The following is a 21,097-nucleotide window of genomic DNA, read 5'->3' as shown; positions in this document are numbered from 1 at the left end:
GACTCAGCTTGCTATGCAATGATGCTGGCCACCAAACCCCCAAATTGTTATAAAAAAGCAAGTAAGGCCAATGTTTTTCCATTTAAAAATACAAACTGTTGGTGTGGGTTTAGCCTATTAGTTAAGATGCTCGTGTTCCACATTAGCATACCTGGGTTCAATTCCAGGCCGGGCTCCTGACTGCAGCTTCTTGCTAATGTAGACTCTGGGATACAATGGTGAAGACTCAAGTGATTGTGTTCCTGCCACCAGCATGGGAGACAGAGACCTAGATTATGTCTTCTGCTCCTAGCTTCAGCCTGGTCCTGCACTGGCCTTAAGGGACGTTTTAGGGAGTGTACCAGTGGATTGGTGCTCACTTTCTTTCTGTTTCTGTCTCTCAAATAAAATTAAGTAAAATTTAAGAAACCACACACACACAAAAATACTAGTGATTCAAAGGTGGGCATGAAATGATGCTGGATAATTGTATGGTTTTGGTAACAATATATATTTTCCAAGCTGAAATAACTCATATTTACACACAGATAAGAAATGTAGTGTCCCAAATGTGAAAATAGATCTCACTTGGTGAAACCTAATTTAAAATTTTTGAAAGTTTAAAATAAGACCAGTTGAACAATGCATTCTTTTTCTGCTGACGGTATTTTTGTCATTCGGGTTGTGAGTGTGCAAAATTGAGATGGTAAGAATAGCCAACTTTTAATAATGTCTGTTTGAAAAAAGAACCCATTAAAATCATCAGAGTTCTTAAGAATATTTTTAAATTATAGTCTTTTTTAAAATTTCAAGTTATATTTGAATAGTTAATACATTCAGATGGTTTAAAATTCATAAGAAATGGAAGAGTTTAAAGTATTCACTGCCTGTGTATCAAGGGATGTTTTAGGCCGGCGCTGAGGCTCACTAGGCTAATCCTCCGCCTTGTGGCGCCGGCACACCGGGTTCTAGTCCCGATCGGGGCACCGATCCTGTCCCGGTTGCCCCTCTTCCAGACCAGCTCTCTGCTGTGGCCAGGGAGTGCAGTGGAGGATGGCCCAGGTGCTTGGGCCCTGCACCCCATGGGAGACCAGGAGAAGCACCTGGCTCCTGCCATCGGATCAGCGCGGTGCGCCAGCTGCAGCGCGCCTACCGTGGCGGCCATTGGGGGGTGAACCAACGGCAAAAGGAAGACCTTTCTCTCTGTCTCTCTCTCTCACTGTCCACTCTGCCTGTCAAAAAAAAAAAAAAAAAGGATATTTTAGGGCTTTTCAAGTATGTATATGTAGTTACTATTTGTATACACATGTGTATATATACAAAATTATGCATATATGTGTGAGTGTTTTTTTCTTTTCCCTCCTTCCAACAGAAGTGGTAGCATATTAAATAGAGTTTGAGGAAGAGATGAGATTCACATTTTCTTTCTTTCTTTTTTTTAAGATTTACTTAAGGCAGAGCTACCGAGAGAGAGAGAGAGAGAGAGAGAGAGAGAGAGAGAAAGGTCTTCCTTGCACTGATTCACTCCCCAAAAAGCTGCAATGGCCAGAGCTGAGCTGATCTGAAGCCAGAAGCCAGAAACTTCTTCCAGGTCTCCCACGTGGGTGCAGGAGCCCAGGGACTTGGGTCATCTTCCATTGCTTTTTCAGGCCATAGCAGAGAGCTGCATCAAGAAGTGGAGCAGCCAGGTCTCGAAATGGCATCCATATGGGATGCTAGCATTGTAGGCAGTGGCTTTAACTGCTACACCACGGTGCCAGCCTCAAGCTTTCAAGTTCTAATTTTTGTTCTGTACCTTGAGAAATTTTTTTTTTTTTTTGACAGGCAGAGTGGACAGTGAGAGAGAGAGACAGAAAGAAAGGTCTTCCTTTGCAGTTGGTTCACCCTCCAATGGCCGCTGTGGCCAGTGCACCGCGCTGATCTGAAGGCAGGAGCCAGGTGCTTCTCCTGGTCTCCCATCGGGTGCAGGGCCCAAGGACTTGGGCCATCCTCCACTGCACTCCCAGGCCACAGCAGAGAGCTGGTCTGGAAGAGGGGTAACCGGGACAGAATCTGGTGCCCCGACCGGGACTAGAACCCGGTGTGCCGGCGCCGCAAGGAGGAGGATTAGTCTATTGAGCCACAGTGCCGGCCTAAAATTTTTAATTATATATAATACCTTATCAGTATGGAAAGTGCTTCCTTCAATACTTATTTTTTCCAGGACCATCTAGTGTTCTGTTTTTTAAACTTGTGCTTACTGTTAGACCTTCAAGCTTTTGCATTATAGTCTTGACTGCATAAAACATTGTTTGTGTTAGAGGTAAAGACTATGCAGGTAGGTTGGTTGGGTTTTGGTTATTGTGGTCCTACAAGGCCTCAGGTAGAGAGAAATATGTGAGCTGACCTTGATGAAAACCCACCTGGGTCAACATCTGGGCCCTAATTTGAGGGAACAGGGAGTTCATTAGGCCTGGGGAAGGAATGAACAGAGTTTGTTGTTGCAGGGACAGGAGAGCTTTGGGTTCCAATGCAGTGTGCCAGGAGGGAAGTGAGAGAGGTAGGCAGGGGCCACAGCATGGAGATACCATGGAGAAATTTAAATGGGAGAGTAATATGATTTTACTTAAAGTTGAAAACATCCCTCTCACTGAGAGGGAATAGAAATAAGGAGATCAAATAGAAGCTGCTGTTACTCCAGGTGAAAGATGATGATGAGTTGAACTGTGTTGGTAGTGGAGAATAGAGAAATACATTGAGAATTTGTTTTGTAGGTTCAGTGACACGATTTGCTGGTAAGTTAGTTTTGAATTTTGAGAGCGAGATGAACCTTAATTTTTAAAGTATACTTTGTAATGTTAGAAAATAGAATACTATTAATTTAGGTGCTTTGTAATTTAGATAATTCGCTCAGTGATTTTAGTAGTGTGATTTAGATAATTCGCTCAGTGATTTTAGTGGTGTTCACTGATTGTTACTCATCCATTCATCCACTGCATTTGTTTTCTGGCTTGTTGCAGTAAAGGTGGAAGCTGGTTCCTGGGTCTCCAGTCCTTTCCTGTGCACTTTGTAGAGCTGCTCCTTTATTGTTCCAGAAGCCCTAGTTCTCCTGTTGTCTTTGATTTTGCACTCCCTTTCCTGGTCTGCAAGGGGGTGGGGAGTGGGGCATCTGTCCTCCTTCTGCCAGCCGTTTCTCATTGCTGGTTCTGCATTCTTGCTGTTGCACTTCCCTTTGCAGGGGGACATGTGATATTGCTGCATCAGTGACAGGAGACTGTGCTGTCCACCCCAAATCCTGGAGGGTGGCTTGGCTCAGAAGTGCAGGAGGCCTTGGAGATGTGGGCTGAGGAAAACAGTTGAGGCATACCTGTCAGAATTTCTGGGTAATCTAGTTACTTCTGTTGCTATGAAATTAGGCAAGATAGACTGCTTTGTTAATTGGTTAGATATAAAAACATCTTTTAATGGAACCATCACATTTGAACCAGGTTAGTTGTTAATAAATTAGATTGGATTGTGTTATACTTAGGCTCAAAAGTCTATATAATTTCCCTTTAACCAAAGACTCTGTACTCCAATTATATCACTTATTTCTGTTTTTTTTTTTTTTTTGTCAGTATTATCACTGCCCAGTGACAGAATTTAATTTTCTTTTATTTGAAAACCAAGCTTAGAACACACTGTAGTTGTGTCCTTGGTGCCCTGCCATTTTTAACTTTTAAACATTTATTCTAATTATATGAGAGACAGAGGTACAGAAAAAAAGAGGAAGAGAGATCAGTCTTCCATCTGCTGGTTCACTCCACAAATGGCTGCAATGGTCAGGGCCAGGCCGGACTAAAGCCAGGAGCCAGGAGCTTCTTTCAGGTCTCCCACCTGGTACAGGGGCCCAAACATTTCCACTGCTTTTTCAGGCACATTAGCAGGGAGCTAGATTGGAAGTGGAGCAGCCAGGACTTGAACTTCAATGCCATTGCTGGCTTTATTTGTTACACCTTTTATGCTGGCACTGGTGCCCTGTCATTTTACCAGTCCCTGAATGCTAGCAGATAACAGCAAAAATGATAAAACCTCACTTTTGCTGTGACTGATGATAGTTCCAGAATAGTTAAGATGTAAATATTTGCACATACAGCATCTAAGGGCAGAGGCTCAGGTGAGAGTGTGTGGGGGCTCAGTGAATGTTGGATGAAATTCCAGAGCAGGTAAGTCTGTGGCCAGTTGAACTAGTAGGGGAGTGTTTGGGAAGGTAAGATAACAAATGACCACAAGCTTGGTGGCTTAACACTACAGAAGTGTATTCTCTTACAGTTCTGGAGGGCAGAAGTCTGAAATCAAGATGTCAGCAGGGCCACACCCCCTCTGAAGGCTCAAGGGGCTTTGCTTCTTCCAGCTCCTGGTGGCTCCAGGTATTCTTTGGTTTGTGGCTGCATTAACTCCTATTGATGTTTTCTGTCTCCATGTGGCCTTCTCATTTGTGTCCATGTCTTCTCTCTGTCTCTTTAAAGACACTTGTATTAGATTTAGAGCCCACCTGATTGATGATTTTCTTTCAAGATCCTCAATTTACACTTGTAAGAATCGTTTTTCCAAATAATGTATCATTCACAGTGTCTGGGTATTAGGATGTGGACATGGTTTTTTGGGGTCATTGTTCAACCCATTATAGTGATCAGTCTGTAAAGTCCTTCTTAAAAACGTGGAAAACTAGGGGAATGATAAAGTGAGGATTCAGTGATAGGATACCTGTGTTTATTGTTGTTCCTAGAAACCAGTTATCTGGCAGACTTCCCTTTAAGTCAGTAGCTCATACACTGAGTAGTTCTTCCTACCTCACCTAAGTGTGATGGTTTCCACATTTATTCAAGTAGCAGTAGCACTTTTAGTTTTTGAATGACTAAAGAGGATGTCTTCTGGAAAAATTTCCTAGAAAGCAGCTTGCCCTTCCGGCCTCCCTCTCTGCCTCCCTCCCTTCCTTCCTTTCCGTAGGTATTTACATTATGTTTATTTTTAAAAAACTTTACAAAAAGTTTCATAATATACAGAAAAAGTACAGAGAAGAGGATTATAGCATTCACATGTGCATTTTATCACCCAAATAGTAAAATTCACATTTTGTCATATGAGAGTTCTTCAGAAAGTGGAATTCAAAAGAGTTTATTTTGGTGCAAACATTGCTGAAATCTGTATATGTGAGGGTCTTCAAAATGCTCGTGAAAAATGTGTTATGAAAAAATTACTCATAGTTTTTTGACTTAGGCTTATCTTTTAATTCCATTTTTCTAGAAAAATTTTGAAGTAGTCTCATGTTTACTTAGGAAAAATATTTAAAAGAAAATAACAGATAGTGTGTGCTATTCATTTTACATATTTTATATAATCTAGAAATTATTTGGCATAATGCTTAGGCCATATTTGGTTTTAGTCATTCATTTTTAAACAAGATTTATTTATTATTTGAAAGCAGAACTATGGAGAGAAAAAGAGAAAGTGCGAGATCTTCCATCTGCTGCTTCGCACTCTAAATGGCTGCTACAGCCAGGTCTGGACCAGGTTGAACCCTGGAACCAGGAACTCCGTCTTGGTCTCCCATGTGAGTGGCAGGAGCCCATGTACTTGGGCGATCTTCTGTTGCCTTCCCAGGGGCATTATGAGGGAGCTGGATCAGAGGCAGAAGAGCCATAACTCATCTAGGGTGCTGGTGTTGCAGGTATGGTTTAACCTGCTGTGCCGCAACACTGGCCCCAGTCAGTCATATTTTTATAGTATATATTATTGGTGTTTGCGGATATTTTCAAATCAGTATTTTAACTGAAATGGGATAGTTTATGGTTCTGATGTAGGATGAATCAATGAGGTACTGTTTGGAATTTATTTTAAAAAGAATAAATTGTCAGGAACTTTTCTGGAACTATTGCAATAGCCTTTTTTGTTGTTGTTGTTGTTCTTAAACATTGTTGAAGTGTTTAAAATAAACTGGAAGCTACAGAAGGGAACATAAACCAGTATACTAGTTCCATTGATTCCTTATATTTTGCCTCAGTACTTCACATATTTTTATCTAAAAATTACATATGGAGTTGAATCCCTGATATAATTTTCTTTTCTTCTTTTCTATAAATAGCCATTACTCAGAATTTGGCACAGTATCATACTCATTTATAGAACTGTATTTAGTACATAGGTCTATCCATAAATAATACATGGCTTAATACAATGTACATTAAAACTTTATATTATATAGGATTAGGCTATAATAATTTTTGTGTAGTCTTAAAACTATATATTGTACTTTTAGAATTTTGTATTATATTTATCACTCTGCAACTGGTTTTCTCATCTTTTGTTATTTCATGTTAATACATGAAGGTATATTTTAACTATTGCATATATTTAATTATATGACTATTTCACAGTTATTTTATACATTATCACAAAGACATTTAGATTATTAGAAACATTTTGAAATTACAGTGTTTCATTGAATTGTCTTGTGTGTTTTTCCTTGTATTCATGTGTATGATTTCTCTAGGGCATTCAAAAAATGAGTTGTCAAGTTGAAGGGCATGTGCTGTTTCAGTGTTAGTAATTAGGCAAAGTCATCTCTAAAGTGGTTGTACCATTTTGTACTCAAACCAACTAGTTGTGTATATTAGAAATCTTGTCATAATATATTCAGTACCATGAGTTGGTGATGCCAGGCATCTTTTTATTCTGGAAATTCAAAAAATATGTACGAAAGTACAGATAGAATATAATGAATTCCACGTACTTCTCATCTAGTTTCAACAGTCTTTTTTTTCCTTTCTTTTTAATATATGTCTTTCTTTTTTTATAAATTATAATGGAAAGTATATCATCACTATTTATTTTTATGATGACATACTTTTGTTTGTTTTATAATCATAAGATTTTAAGAAGTTTTTTATTTTATTTGAAAGAGTGACAGAAAAAAAGAGGATAGGGAACCAGAGCAGGCTAGGGGGTGGGGGTGAGGGCTGAGATCAAGACCTTGATCTTCCATCTGCTGGTTCACTCCCCAAATGCCCTCAATGGCTGAGGTTGGGTCAGGCCCAAGCCAGGAGCCCGGAGCTCCATCTGGGTCTTCTTGTGGATGGCAGGGCCAAGTACTTGAGCCTCCATCTGCTGCCTATTACGTGCATTAGCAGGAAGCTATAGATTAGAAGCAGAAGAGCTGGGACTTGAATCAAGTGCTCTAATATGGGATGATGGTGTTTCAAGTGTTGGCTTGACCCACTGTTTCCTCACACCCACCTCCTCAACTGTCTTTAAATATGGGACCAATTTTGCTTTATCTAAAACCATTCTCATCACCAAGTGTTATTTTGAAGCAAATCTCTGACATCATTTCACTTGTAACTTTTTCAGTTCATATGTGTAAAAGACAAGGGCTCTTTTTTTAAAGATACATTGATATTTACTTAGCATAGCTATTTATTTTTATTGGAGTATAATTTACTTAGAATACATGTCTTAGGTGTACAGTTTGACAAGTTTTGACAGATATTATGTGTTAGAGTAATCCATAGCTCAGGCAAGATACGGAACAATTCTACCTTCAGGTGGAAGAGATCTAAGGCGATCTAAGGAGATCTGGTTCTGTAGACAAGAGAAGTTAAAAAGGTTGAGTGAGGAAACTCTCGGAAAGTGGTACAATGCTGAGAAATTTGACAAGACCAATGGAGAGCCTGTCAGAGGGGCCACAGAGCCACATACCTCCCGGGTACAGGCTTGCTCATGTATTCTTGAGACAAGCATAGACTAGGAACATGCTATGAAAACTGTGGTAGGTCAATACACCCTCCCCCACCCCTTTCCTTTTTTCTGGTTATTCAATCTAATACCAATCTGTTTCCTCTGTGAATATACTATAATTAAAGTATCAAGTCATTTGACTGTAGGGTGCAGAAACTATCCGGGGGAAACCAGTCTCCTGACATGGGCCCTTTAAAAGAGAACTTTCAGAGGATTATTGGGTTATCCCATATGGGAGCTGCTTTGAGTCCCTGCTGCTCCCTTCCCGATACAACTCCCTGCTAATGGGAAAAGCAGTGGAAGAAGTCCCAAGGGCCTGGGCCCCCGCCCCCACACGGGAGACCTGGATGAAGCTCTTGGTTCCTGGCTTCAGCCTGGTCCAGCCTGTGCTGTTGTGGCCATTTGGAGGGAGTGAACCAGAGAGACCTCTTTCTCTCTCTCTCTGTCTCTCTCTCTCTCTGTCTCTCTCTCTAACTCTAACTCTATCTTTCAAAACAAAACAAAAAAAGCAAGGGAACTTTCTCAGGCTGGTGGCAGAAGGGGAGCCTGAGAGTTTGGAAACATGAGAAGGATTAGACATGCATTGCTGGCTCTAGGATGGGAAAGGGGCATGTGATAAGGAATGCCAGTGTCTTTTGACAGCTGGGAGTGGTACCTGGCTGACAGCCGGTGAAGAAACTGTGCCCCACAACTGCAAAGACTGCATTTGGCCAGCAGCTTGAGTGACCTTGGAAGCAGAGCTTGCCTCAGAGCCTTCAGATGAGAGCCAAGGCTGGCTAGCACCTTGCTTTTGGCCTTCTGAGATCATTCACATACGTCATTACTGAAATCATCAAGCTGTCAAGCTTATGTTGTCAGATACATATTTGCTAAAAATACAACTTTTATTCAGAAGTTCAAATTTTATCATTTGTAACAAATGCTGACAATTGTTTTCCTTGAAGTGACAGCTTGCTTTGTTCATTTTCGAGACAATATCTGCCAAATACCATCATTTGAATTTGCCTGCCATTTCTTTGAATAAAAATGGAGCTGGCTCCTCTTGTACCTGAGTCATTGAGTTCCTTTTCTCTGAGGTGGCCCTTCATTGGATCCTGAAGTGTGAAGTGCTTTATATGTACATCCCATGTAGTCACATAGGGTATCAAAACACCCGTGGTATTCAGGGGTTACCAGGGGTCTAAAACTAATCATTGTTACTGCTTTCTTAAGGATAGTAGATAAAGCATTTTGTTTATTGAAAATATAAGTGCATGTCAAAGAATACAGTGACTTTCTGGTATAGTTAAATACACCCCGGCAGTTGATCAGTCCCTCTAACTCTCAAATAAAGAAAACATTAAAAAAAAACAAAAAAAAACCAGGTCTTTACAAAGAGATCCAAATGGTCAAGATAAATGCCATAAAAAGGTACTCAATCCTCATTAATCATTAAGAAAATAAAAATTAAAATCACAGTGAAGGGTGATCATTTGACACAACAGTTAAAATGCTTTGGGGGACACTGGCATTCCATATCAGAGTGCCGGGATTCGATCCAGCTTCCTGCTAACAAACACACTTTGAGACGTGGCAGTGAATGATGGCTCAAGTACTTGGCTTCCTGTCCCCATGTAGGAGACCAAGATGGAGCTCCTGGCTCCTGGCTGCAGCCTGGCCCAGCCCCAGCTGCTGCAGGTGATTGAGAAGTGAACCAGCAATGGACGGTATCTCTGTCTCCCATCCGCTGGTTCACTCCCCAGATGGCCTCAATGGCCTGAGCTACACCGATCCGGAGCCAGGAGCCAGGTGTTTCTTCTGAGTCTCCCACACGGGTACGGGGGCCCAAGGACTTGGACCATCTTCTACTGCTTTCCCAGGCCATAGCAGAGAGCTGGGATCAGAAGTGGAGCAGCCGGGTCTCAAACTGGCACCCACATGGGATGCTGGTGCTTCAGGCCAGGGCGTTAACCCACTGCACCACAGTGCTGGCCTCATTTTGTTCTGTTTTCTTGATGAATTGACTTATTATTTCTAAATGACCCCTTTCTGTTAATACTATATTTCTTGAAATCTTATCTAATTTGTTTTAAGCTGTCTTTATTAGTATAGTCAAACAGCTTTTCTATGATTAGTTATATTATTCATATTTTTTTTCCCTCAATCTAACTATGTCCTTATTGTTAAGATGATTTGCTGGGACTGGCACTGTGGCGTAGCGAGTGCCGGTTCGAGTCCTGGCTCCAATCCAGCTCTGCTACTGTGCCTGGGAAAGCAGTGGAGGATGGCCCAAGTCCTTGGGCCCTTACACCCATGTAGGAGACCTGGAAGAAGCTCTGGATCCTGGCTTCGGATTGGCTCAGTTCTGGCCATTGCAGCCATTTGGGGAGTGAACCAGTGGATGGAAGGCCTCTTTCTGTCTCTACTTCTCCCTGTGACTCTGTCTTTCAAATAAATAAAATCTTTTTTTTTTTTTTTTTAAGATGTATTGCTTGTCAACAACATGTAGTTGGTCTTGGTTTTCTAATATGGTCTGACAGTCCCTGTATTTTCATTAGAGTGTTTGGTCTATTAATAGTTAAACTGCTTGCTAATTCCAGTATTTAGGGCTTTGCATGGTTTCTGTGGATAGTTTTTTCTCTTTACTGTGGCCTACTTTTTTTTTTCTTTTGTGTACTAATCATTGTGGATTATGCCTTATAGAGACTATCTTTTATTATCTTTCTGAGTGTTCTAGTGAATAGTTAAAACATACGGAGTGTTGATTTTCTACTAGGCCAGGGTTTTGCACTTAGACTAAGGGGACTCCTTTAATCCTGGAACATGATCTTCACTTCTAAAGTGTGTCAGGTAATTTAGGTTTTTGACCAGAAATTTAACTTGGGTTACCTTATAAAACGTCTTTTTCCTCTGTGATGGGCAGCAGCTGAGATACCTGCTCAGCCTCTTTGAGCCTTCCTGCTTTCTCCTGGGCTTTATGGGGTGAGCTTATTTGCAGATGATAGGTCTCTTTTGTAGCCCCCTCCTTTCTGGGCTTTTCATTCTTAATTTCCATCCCTTCAGTGATCCTGAACTCTGACATTTGACACCCTCAATGAATAAAACTGCCTTTCAGTTCCAGCCACTGAGAACATGAGAACTATAGTGTGTTCTCAGGTAAAAGAACTAAATGGGTCTCACCCATAAGTTTGGTTCTTTTTTATTATTATTATTATTTGAAAGAGTTACAGACAGAGAGGGAGAGACAAAGAGAGAGGTATCTTCCCATCAACTGGTAACTTCCCAAAAGGCTGCAATAGCCAGAGCTGAACCAGGCTGAAGCCAGGAGCCACAAGCTTCAATCAGGTCTCCCATGTGGGTACAGGGTCCCAAGCACTTGGTCCATCTTCTGTTGATTTCCCAGGCACTTTAAAAGGGAACTGGATCAGAAGTAGAGCAGCCAGGACCCTAACTGGAGCCCACATGGGATGCTGGAGTTGTAGGTGATGGCTTTAGTTGCTGTGCCACAACACTGGCCGCCTTGCTAGATTTGGTGGCGTTTGGTTGCTCTTGCATATTGGGTTCTGTGGTTTGGAGAATAATGTCATGAAATGTATTAAGATAATATTGATATCAACATCTTGGGGAATGGCAGGGAGAAAAGAGAAGGAATAAATGGGTAGAGGGAGAAGTTGGGTATGATGTAGTTTTAAGAAAGGCCCTAGCTGACTCTGAGCATTCAGAATTCTGAAATAGGATGGTCCTTTAAAGTTGTCTTTTTCTTTTTTTTGACAGTCAGAGTGGATAGTGAGAGAGAGACAGAGAGAAAGGTCTTCCTTTTTGCAGTTGGTTCACCCTCCAATGGACGCTGCGGCGGGCGCATCTCGCTGATCCAAAGCCAGGAGCCAGGTGCTTCTCCTGGTCTCCCATGCGGGTGCAGGGCCCAAGCACTTGGGCCATCCTCCACTGCCTTCCCGGGCCATAGCAGAGAGCTGGCCTGGAAGAGGGGCAACCGGGATAGAATCCGGCGCCCCGACCGGGACTAGACCCCTGTGTGCCGGCGCCGCAAGACGGAGGATTAGCCTGTTAAGCCATGGCGCCGGCCTTAAAATTGTCTTTAGTTGATGTGACAGGGCCAGATATTATGTCCCTTAGATGGTCTGTTTCTTTAATACCCACCAGTCTCTGCATGTAGTTATTTTATATTTTGTTTGGGATCCTAGCCACTGATTAGCTACAGTATACTTTATTGCCAGCAGCTTTGGGGGTATTGTATTTTGTGTTCCATCATGTCTACAAAATATCCATATTATGTGTATATATGAGCTATTCATTTTATTTTAAAATAGGCTTTGTGTTAGATAATTATGTAGGCATTATGTAAGTGTTCTGAGCATGTTTAAGGTAAGCTTACTATGATGTTGGGTAGGTTAGGTATATCAAATGCAGTTTTGACTTATGATGGGTTTATTAGGGTATAAACTCATTATAGGTTGAGAAGTATTAAGAGGTTTTAGATTAAATGAATTTTAGATTCATTTTCTCATCTGTGTTACAGTAATTATTTCCTCTACCAGAGTGACACCTGAGTTTTTAGCAGCTAATTGGATATTTTATGTAGCAACTTAGGAATGTTTTTGTTGTTTGGTGTGTGGCCACAGTTTTACATATATGTATTTCCTAATATTCAGGCTGTTCTAGCAAAGGTGATCATTCGAATCCTCAGTAACCAAGTGTGTTAAGAAATTGAGTCATTTTATGGGAATCAGGTGTTATTCTTTTCCTGGGACCCCTGTCTTGCTAACAGCCTGTCCATTACACTTTTTGTGTTCTTACTGTCTATCGACTGCTAATGCTAAATTTTCAGTTAATGCAGCATTGTGTTTGCTTTATAAAGGTGGTAGCGGTGTAGATTTTATTTTAAAACAATATTAATTGGGTTTTTGATAAGAGTTTTTTTTTTTTCTTTTTCTGAAAGTCAGAGTTACACAGAGAGAGGAGAGGCAGAGAGAGAGGTCTTCCATCCACTGGTTCACTCCCTAATTGGCCGCAATGGCTGGAGCTGCACCCATCCGAAGCCAGGAGCCAGGAGCCAGGAGCCAGGAGCCAGGAGCTTCTTCCAGGTCTCCCACACGGGTACAGGGGACCAAGGACTTGGGCCATTCTCCACTGCTTTCCCAGGCCATAGCAGAGAGCTGGATCTGAAGTGGAGCAGCTGGGACTCAAACCGGCACCCATATGGGATGCCAGCGCTTCAGGCAAGGGCGTTAACCCACTGCGCCACAGTGGCTGCCCCCAAGAGTTTTTAAAAACAGTGTAAAAGGTTTATTTTATTTATTAGAGAAAGAGAAAGAAAGAGAGAGAGAGTACATATGGGAGTGAGAGCTGCCATTTCCTGGTTCATTCCCCAAATGTTTCCAGTGGCCTCTGGCTGAGGCGGAAGGTGGGAGCTGAGGATTCCATCTGGGTCTCCCATGTGGGTAGTGATGACCCAATCACTTGAGCCATTACCCACTACCTTCCAGGATGCACATGTAGGAGGAAGCTGAAATCAGGAACAGAGCCAGATTCAATCTCAGATAATCCATTCTGGGATGCAGGCATCCGGAATGGCTGTTTAACTACTGTGCTAAATACCCACCCTGGATGTTTGATAATTGAGCCAATAGTATAAAGTTTAATTACAGAGTACTTTTATTTAAAAGTTCACTAATTAAATTACTATAGACATGACTTCACAAAAGTTATTGAAAGTAAAAATAACATTTTGTAACTTTTTCAAGTGTTCATTTCCATATGACGGTGCCTAGTAAAAATAATCTGCATCTGTTCATTTATGCTGATTCCCTCAGGTCTTCTGTCAGTAGATCCTTTTTTTAAGTATGTGAAGTTAATAGGCTAATGGAAAGTAAAGTTTTTCAGTGCCCAATTTAAGCTAAGAAAGTATAATTTAAAACTTATATTTGACAGAAGTAAGCTAAGCAACTGCAATTATTTTCTTTAAAATATACTTTAAAGCCTAGATTTTCATAAAACCCAAAAGTGGTCCAGGTAGTACAACATTACATAAAAAACACAGGACTTAAATTTTGACTTCTCTATTTCCTGGTTCTAGTGTAAATAATGTAATAATTCACAACCCCCTTACTTCATTCACCATTGTGTGAATGGGGCATAGCCAAATGCAATATCCTCCATTGTTGTGACTATTAAATAAAATTATATGTATTGCTTAACAGAGTTTATGCCAGTATTAGGTAAAGATTTATCAGTTTGTAAAATCCTTTTAAAGAAATAACTTGATTTTCTCTTCTGATTTTTTTTCCCTGTTGTGCATTTCATTTCTTTCTGCTCTGGTATATTTACTATTTGTCTTTGCTTGCTTTGGGTTCACTTTGGCTTTTTTTTTTTTTTTTTTTTTTTTGCTAATTTTTTAAGGTGGAGACTTAGGTTATTGATTTGAAATATTCTGCTTTTCAGAATACAGGAGTTGAATTTGGGCATTAAGGCACAGCAAGTTGAGCTGCTGCTTTGGCTTCCCACATCCCATATCAGAGTGTCAGTGTGAGTTCTGGCTGCTTTGCTTCCACTTAAGTATCCTGAGGAGCACTGTGATGCCTCAAGAATTGGTTTCCTGCCACCTACATGGGAGACTCAGATGAGTTCTGGACTCTTGGCTTTGGTCTATCCTAGCCCTGGCGTTGTGCACATCTGGGGAGTGAACCAGTGGATGGAAGATCTTTCTCTTTGTCTTTCTGTTGCTCTTTTCAGTGAGAAAAATAAGCATTTAGGAAAAAATTCATGGAAAACCTGCATTATCTTTTAAAAAATTACAGATGTTTATAGCTATAAATTTCCAATAAACATTGTTTTCATTATATCCCATTAATTTTGGTGGTTGAGTTTTACTCATGTTGACTATTTGTAATTTCCCTTGATAATTCTTTGATCTTTATTTAGGAGTATGTTGTCTAATTTTTACACACTTCTGCCTTTCTAACATTACCTTGTGTTACTAGTTTTGAACTTCATTTTGCTGTGTGTAGAGAACATACTTTGTGGGATTTCAATCTTTTTAAATTTGTTAAGACTTATTTTATGGCTAAACATGTGGTCTAACATGGAGAGTGGTGCACGTGCACTTGAGCAGAATGTGTTTTGTTTTTCTTGGATAACATAGCCTATAGTCTGTTAGGTCCAGCTGATTTGTAATACTGTTCAAGTCTTCTGTTTCTTGTTCGTCTTCTAGTTGTTTATCCGTTATTGGAAGTATAGTAGTTGGGGCTATTGTCATGGTGCAGCTGGTTAAGCCTCTGCCTGTTATGTAGTCATCCTATGTTAGTGCTGGTTCGAGTCCCGGCTGCTTCACTTGTGATCCAGCTTCCTCCTAATGCACCTGGGAAAGCAGTAAATATGGCCATGTGCTTCTAGTTCCAGGCTCCTGGCTTTGGCCTAGCCTAGCCCTAGACATTGAGACCACTGGGGGAATGAACCAGCGGATGGATAATCTTTCCCTTTCTCTCTGTCTCTCCCTCCAGCTTTTAAACACTGCCTTTCAAATAAACAAATAAATCTTTTTTTTTTTTTTAAAAAATATGGTATTGAAGTCTTTTTTTTTTTTTGGCAGGCAGAGTGGATAGTGAGAGAGAGACAGAGAGAAAGGTCTTCCTTTTTGTCGTTGGTTCACCCTCCAATGGCCGCTGCGGCCGGCGCATCGTGCTGATCCGAAGCCAGGAGCTTCTCCTGGTCTTCCATGCGGGTGCAGGGCCCAAGCACTTGGGCCATCCTCCACTGCCTTCCCGGGCCATAGCAGAGAGCTGGCCTGGAAGAGGGGCAACCGGGATGGAATCTGGCGCCCCAACCGGGACTAGAACCCGGTGTGCTGGCACCGCAAAGCGGAGGATTAGCCTGTTAAGCCATGGTGCCAGCCTGAAGTCTCTTTTTTCTAAAGATTTACTTAATTTGTTTGAAAGACAGAGTTACTTAGAGAGAGAGTGAGGGAGAGAGGTCTTCCATCTGCTGATATACTCCCTTAATGGCTCAATGGTCAGAGCTGAGCTGATCCAAAGCAGGAGCTTCTTCTCTGTCTCCCGTATGGGTGCAGGGGCCTAAGGACTTGAGGCATTCCGTGCTGCTTTCCCAGGCACATTAGCAGGGAGCTAGGTTGGAAGTGGAGCAGCTGGGACACAAACCAGCGCTCATGTATGTTGCTGGCACTGCAGGCCGGGGCTGTAACCTGCTGCCCTACAGCACCAGCTTCCTAGTAGGTTTTGTTTTTTTTTTTTTTTTTTTTTTTTGACAGGCAGAGTGGACAGTGAGAGAGAGAGACAGAGAGAAAGGTATTCCTTTACCATTGGTTCACCCTCCAGTGGCCACCGTGGCCGGCGCGCTGTGGCCAGTTCACCACGCTGATCCGAAGCCAGGTGCTTTTCCTGGTCTTCCATGGGGTGCAGGGCCCAAGCACTTGGGCCATCCTCCACTGCACTCCCGGGCCACAGCAGAGAGCTGGCCTGGAAGAGGGGCAACCGGGACAGAATCCGGCGCCCCGACCGGGTCCCTAGTAGTTTTAAACTACTTGGTTAGACTGTCTAATTTTCCTTTCAGTTCTGTCAGTTTTGCTTTGTGTATTTTAGGACTTTTTTTGATAGGTGTCTCCTTTTGTTTGTAATTGTCTCATCTTGTGACAAAAGTACACTTTGTTGAGAGGGACAGACAGACATTCTAACTGCTAGTTCACTTTCCAAGTGGCTAGGACAGCCAGGGCAGGGCCAGCCTGAGGCCAGGGGCCAGGGGCCAGGAACTCTATCTGGGTCTCCAGCATTTGATGCAGGAGGCCAAGCACCTGGGCCATCATCTGGAGCCTTACCGGGTGGGTTAGTAAGAAGCTGAATGAGACTTGAACCAGCATGCTGATATGAGATGTTAGTCTTGCAGGTGGTAGAAACCTACGGTGCCACAATGCTGGCCCCTAAGTCTATATTCTTTATGTGTGCCCACAGACGTCTCTGCTCAAAGAACTTAGAGGTCAGCTAATGATTGTCTACAGATTCCCTTAAACTCGTGAAACCAATCAGTATCCCAGTTTGTGCCAAGAGGCCCTTTGGGTGACTTATGCCCTTACATTACTCATCTAGTTGACAACTCTTCTGTAACCTTTCCCTTCCTTTTTGCTTAGAGCCTCCAAGTCAGTTTTCTCAAGTCTTTCCCAATGGACTTTGTTGTGTGCACAAACAACCCTGAGTGTGCACACAACCTTGTACATGTGAGTAGCCTTTTAGATTTCCAATAATAGATCTTAATTTGAAAGCCCCTGTAGGCATCTTATTCCTTGGTTCTTTCTTTTTATGATTTTGTATAATCTATTCTTTGTCCGACAGCTGTCTGAAGCCAGGAGCCAAGAGCTTCTTCCGGGTCTCCCATGGGGAGTCAGGGGCCCAAAGGCTTGGGCCATCTTCTACTGCTTTCCCAGGCCATAGCAGGGAGCTGGATAGGAAGTGGAGCAGCCAGGGCTCGAACCAGCATCTGTATGGAATGCTGGCACTATAGTCAGCGGCTTTACCCGCTATGCCACAGCGCCGGCCCTGGGTCATTCATTTTCAAGGCCACTGTGAGACTGCAAAGAAGAGAGAGGGAATAGCACAAGTGAAAATACCAGTGAACTTAGTGTTTGCACTGTGATTCAGTCAGTTTTCTTAAAAAAAAAAAAAAAAAAAAAGCAAACAAAATTCTCTGGATTAGCTGCAAGCTTTTGGTTGATTTCCAGAATTTTAAGAAAGTTAAGACATTTCAGAGGTCCTTACTCTGTTGTTTTTGGTAATATAATTCTTTTGCCTGGTTGTTAAGCCTCAATAAATGTGAGTCCCTTTCCTTTACTGTTACTGGTTTGGGGCACTAAGATTTTAATTTACAATTATTCTATTAAACAATTTTTGCAGTGTGAATTTGGGGCCTAGAACCTTCTAAAATTTCTGCTTGTCTCATTCTGTGAATTCTTCGGTAATGACAGTGTGGATGGTGTCTCTCGTAGTATATTAGCGCTGATCTCTGTTGTCTTTACCACCTTTGTCTGATTGTACAACCTGAGTTAGTGTATGGCAGTTGAATTGAATCAGTGGTTTTCTTATTTTTTTTTTTTTTTAAGATTTATTTATTTATTTGGAAGTCCGATTACAGAGGGAAAAGTGGCAGAGAGAGAGAGAGAGAGGTCTTAACATCCACTGGTTCACTCACCAGATGGTTGCAACAGCTGGAGCTGTGCTGATCCAAAGCCAGGAGCCAAGAGCTTCCTTCGGGTCTCCCAGGTGGGTGCAGGGGCCCAAGGACTTGAGCCATCTTCTACTGCTTTCCCAGGCTATAGCAGAGAGCTGGATCAGAAGTGGAGCAGCCGGGACTCGAACCGGTGCCCATATGGGATGCCGGCACTGCAGGCGGCGGCTTTACTCGCTAGCTATAGTGTCGGCCCCGGTTTTCTTATTTTTATTTTGCTACTTTACTGTTGTCATAGAGCCTACCAGTTCTTTATTAGTCCTCAGTAAATTAAAGGCTGTAACTGACTGGAATTGGCATCTTTTAATTTCTATGCTGAATTATCTGGTACTAGTCCTTGATGTGGTCACATGCTGCATAGTGACGGTTCGGTCAGTGACGGACCATATATATGACGGTGGCAATATCATATAGCTAGGGGCATAGTATGTACCATCTAGGTTTGTGTTTGTATATGCTGTGAAGCTTCCCAACTTGGAACTCACCTAATAATGCTTTTCTCAGAGTGTAGCCCTGCATGACTGTACTTTTTCAAGATAGTGCTAAAGTATGATTTGGGTTAAGTGGCGTATATGGGCAAATGCCCAACTGATTGTTTTCTTCCGTGAAACTTTGGTTCTGGTTACATGGTAGACCTCATCCAACTTAATTACTTAATGTTCTCTGAGGAATCCTGGCATACAGAAACCTGTTTGTTTTTGACAGGAGAGTTGAACTTACTTTTATGTGGATCAGCTGTCTTTTACTTTGTTAGTTGGTATTTTGTAAAATGAATGTTTATTATTTAAATAAAATCTTTAGATTTTTAGAAAGGTTCGCAAAAGGCCTGTATTTATAAAAGTAAGCAAAGAATCTTTTCCAATATTTGCTTCTACGGAGTGCCAAGATTGCATCTTAAAAATATGATTGCTTTTTTCCCCCACTTTCACTCCCGCCATTACCCTGCCCCTAGCCTCTTGTTTTCTTGTATCTGAGTATTTGGCTGCTCATGGTGTCCTTCCTGTGCTTCAGTTTTTAGTCATTGACTCCCTAGATAAAAGGAAAGTGTAAGAAACAAACAAAGAAACATAAAAAGCAATTACTGCATAACAGATCTTGGAAATAGTCTGCTAGAACAGTTTACATGTTCTTGTTCATCATGTGTAAAGATAGGAATACTAGAAAGTTTGCAGGAAAGATGCCGCAGCCTGAACTCAATGAAATAATAAGAACAGAAGAAAAGGATACACTTTGTAAATTCTTAACTATTTTCATAATTAATAATCATAACTACCTAAACATAAAAGATAAAGTATAAGAAAATAATTTTTTTACATCTCTCCCTATGTTCATACAATTGAAATTTGTATTTATTTCTAGTAGGAACAAAGGACAGCCTCCAAAGTAAAGCTGTTTGTATTTGAAATAATATCCAAATAAAATGGAAAAATCTTGCAGAGTGTACCAGGAGATGGAAGACTTCTCTGTCTCTCCTCTCTCTGCCTTTCAAATAAATAAATAAATCTTTTTAAAAAAAGGATTTATTTTACTTCTTTGAAAGGCAGAGTTACAGAAAGAGAGAAGAAGAGATAAGAGGTCTTCCCCAAAGGGCTTCAACAGCCAGGGGTGGGCTAGGCCAAAGCCAGGAGCCAGGAACTCCATCTGGGTCTCCTGTGTGTGGGGCAGGGGCCCAAATACCTGGGCCATCCTCTGTTGCTTTTCCCATATGCACCAGCAGGATGCTGGATCAGAAGTGGAGCAGCAGGGACTTGAACCTGCACAACTTTACAGTGGCATAACCTGCTTGCCACAATGCTGACACCTACAGATGTTCTTTTCTTCTTATTGGCACTCCCTAATAAACATTCTGCATGCCAAATGTGTCTTGAGTCTGCTTCTCAGAGAATGCATCCTGCAGTAATTATTGGGTCTTGCCTTACTTTTGTTTTCATAAATATCTGTTTATTTATTTGAAAGAGAAACAGGGAGAGAGAGAGAGAGCAAGCGAGTGAGAGAGAGCTCTCATTTGCTAGTCTACTCCCCAAATGCCTGCAGTAGTAAGGACTGGACCAGACTGAAGGCTAGGAGCCATTCCATGTAGGAGGCAGGGAGCTGTCCCTCAGGGTCTGAATTAGCGGGAAGCTGGAATCAGGAGCTGGAGCTGGGACTCCAACCCAGGCATTCCAGTGTGGGGTGTGGGAATTGCAACAGGCAGCTTAACCATTGGGCCAAACACCCACCTAAGTCTTATTGTTTCATTGGCTGGGAATTGTAGTCCTGAATATATATATATATATATATATATATATATATATATATATATATTTATATTTAAATTTGGCACAATGACAGTTGAGAATTCTGCTGTGTTTCAGCTATATGCATTCAAAAATATTTTCCTCAGTCCCCTTCTACCCCAATCTGTCATTTCCTTTCCTCTCTTATATCTCCATTTATAATTCTGACATTACCATTTAAATTTATATAGGTTTTATCTGAAGACATGAGATAAGGCTTTTCAAAACAGATGACACTTGTGCTAATTTAGCAAGACTAATAGCATTTTGTGTAGGATGTGTGTATTGGTGATTAGTTGTGATGGAGACTGGAGTGCATTCAAAGTATAGGGAACCACTTTCATAAAGAACCTGACACAGCGTGATGCAGGTGGAGGACTACACACAGTTGCTCTGACTGAATGACAGCTGATGTAATGCCAGGCAGGTATAAAGGGTGCAGTTATGTACACCATACTGACAAGTTTGTGCTTCATTCTTCAGCATTGGGGTGCTATCCATAAGTTTCTGTTCTTGTACCAGTTTTATAAGTAGATATTATGTAACATACTTAATACTGCACAATGTAATTAAAGTTATGTAATGAATCATTCAAATTTTGAATCTACATAAAGCACTCAAAAAAAGATTTATTTATTTATTTGAAAGGCAGAGATACTGAGAAAGAATGAGAGACAGAAAGAGAGAAAGAAAGAGAGAGAATCTACCATCCACTGGTTCATTCTGCAATGGCTGGGGGCTGGATCAGGCTGATGCCAGGAACCAGGAGCTTCTTCCAGGTCTCTCATGTGGGTTCAGGGGCCCAAGCACTTGGGCTCTTATCCACTGCTTTCCCAGGCACATTATCAGAGAATTGGATTGGA

General features: G+C 41.6%; 1 protein-coding gene across 4 annotated transcripts in view; it reads left to right on the top strand.

The window, feature by feature from the left end:
- Positions 1-21,097, top strand: part of ARHGAP32 (Rho GTPase activating protein 32) — a 307,368-nt gene that overhangs the window by 76,339 nt on the left and 209,932 nt on the right. For 3 of the 4 annotated variants that reach the window (XM_062197342.1, XM_062197341.1, XM_062197346.1), the window contains exon 2: positions 4,270-4,367. The exons of the other annotated variant lie outside the window; for it this stretch is intronic. The gene's annotated coding sequence lies outside the window, so the exon portion shown is untranslated. The remainder of the gene's footprint in view (positions 1-4,269; positions 4,368-21,097) is intronic. 4 annotated transcript variants of the gene reach the window in all.

Source organism: Lepus europaeus, chromosome 7 (genome assembly GCF_033115175.1).
Source record: "Lepus europaeus isolate LE1 chromosome 7, mLepTim1.pri, whole genome shotgun sequence".
Classification (NCBI taxonomy): Eukaryota; Metazoa; Chordata; class Mammalia; order Lagomorpha; family Leporidae; genus Lepus; species Lepus europaeus.
This window is presented reverse-complemented; position numbering and strand designations above follow the sequence as displayed.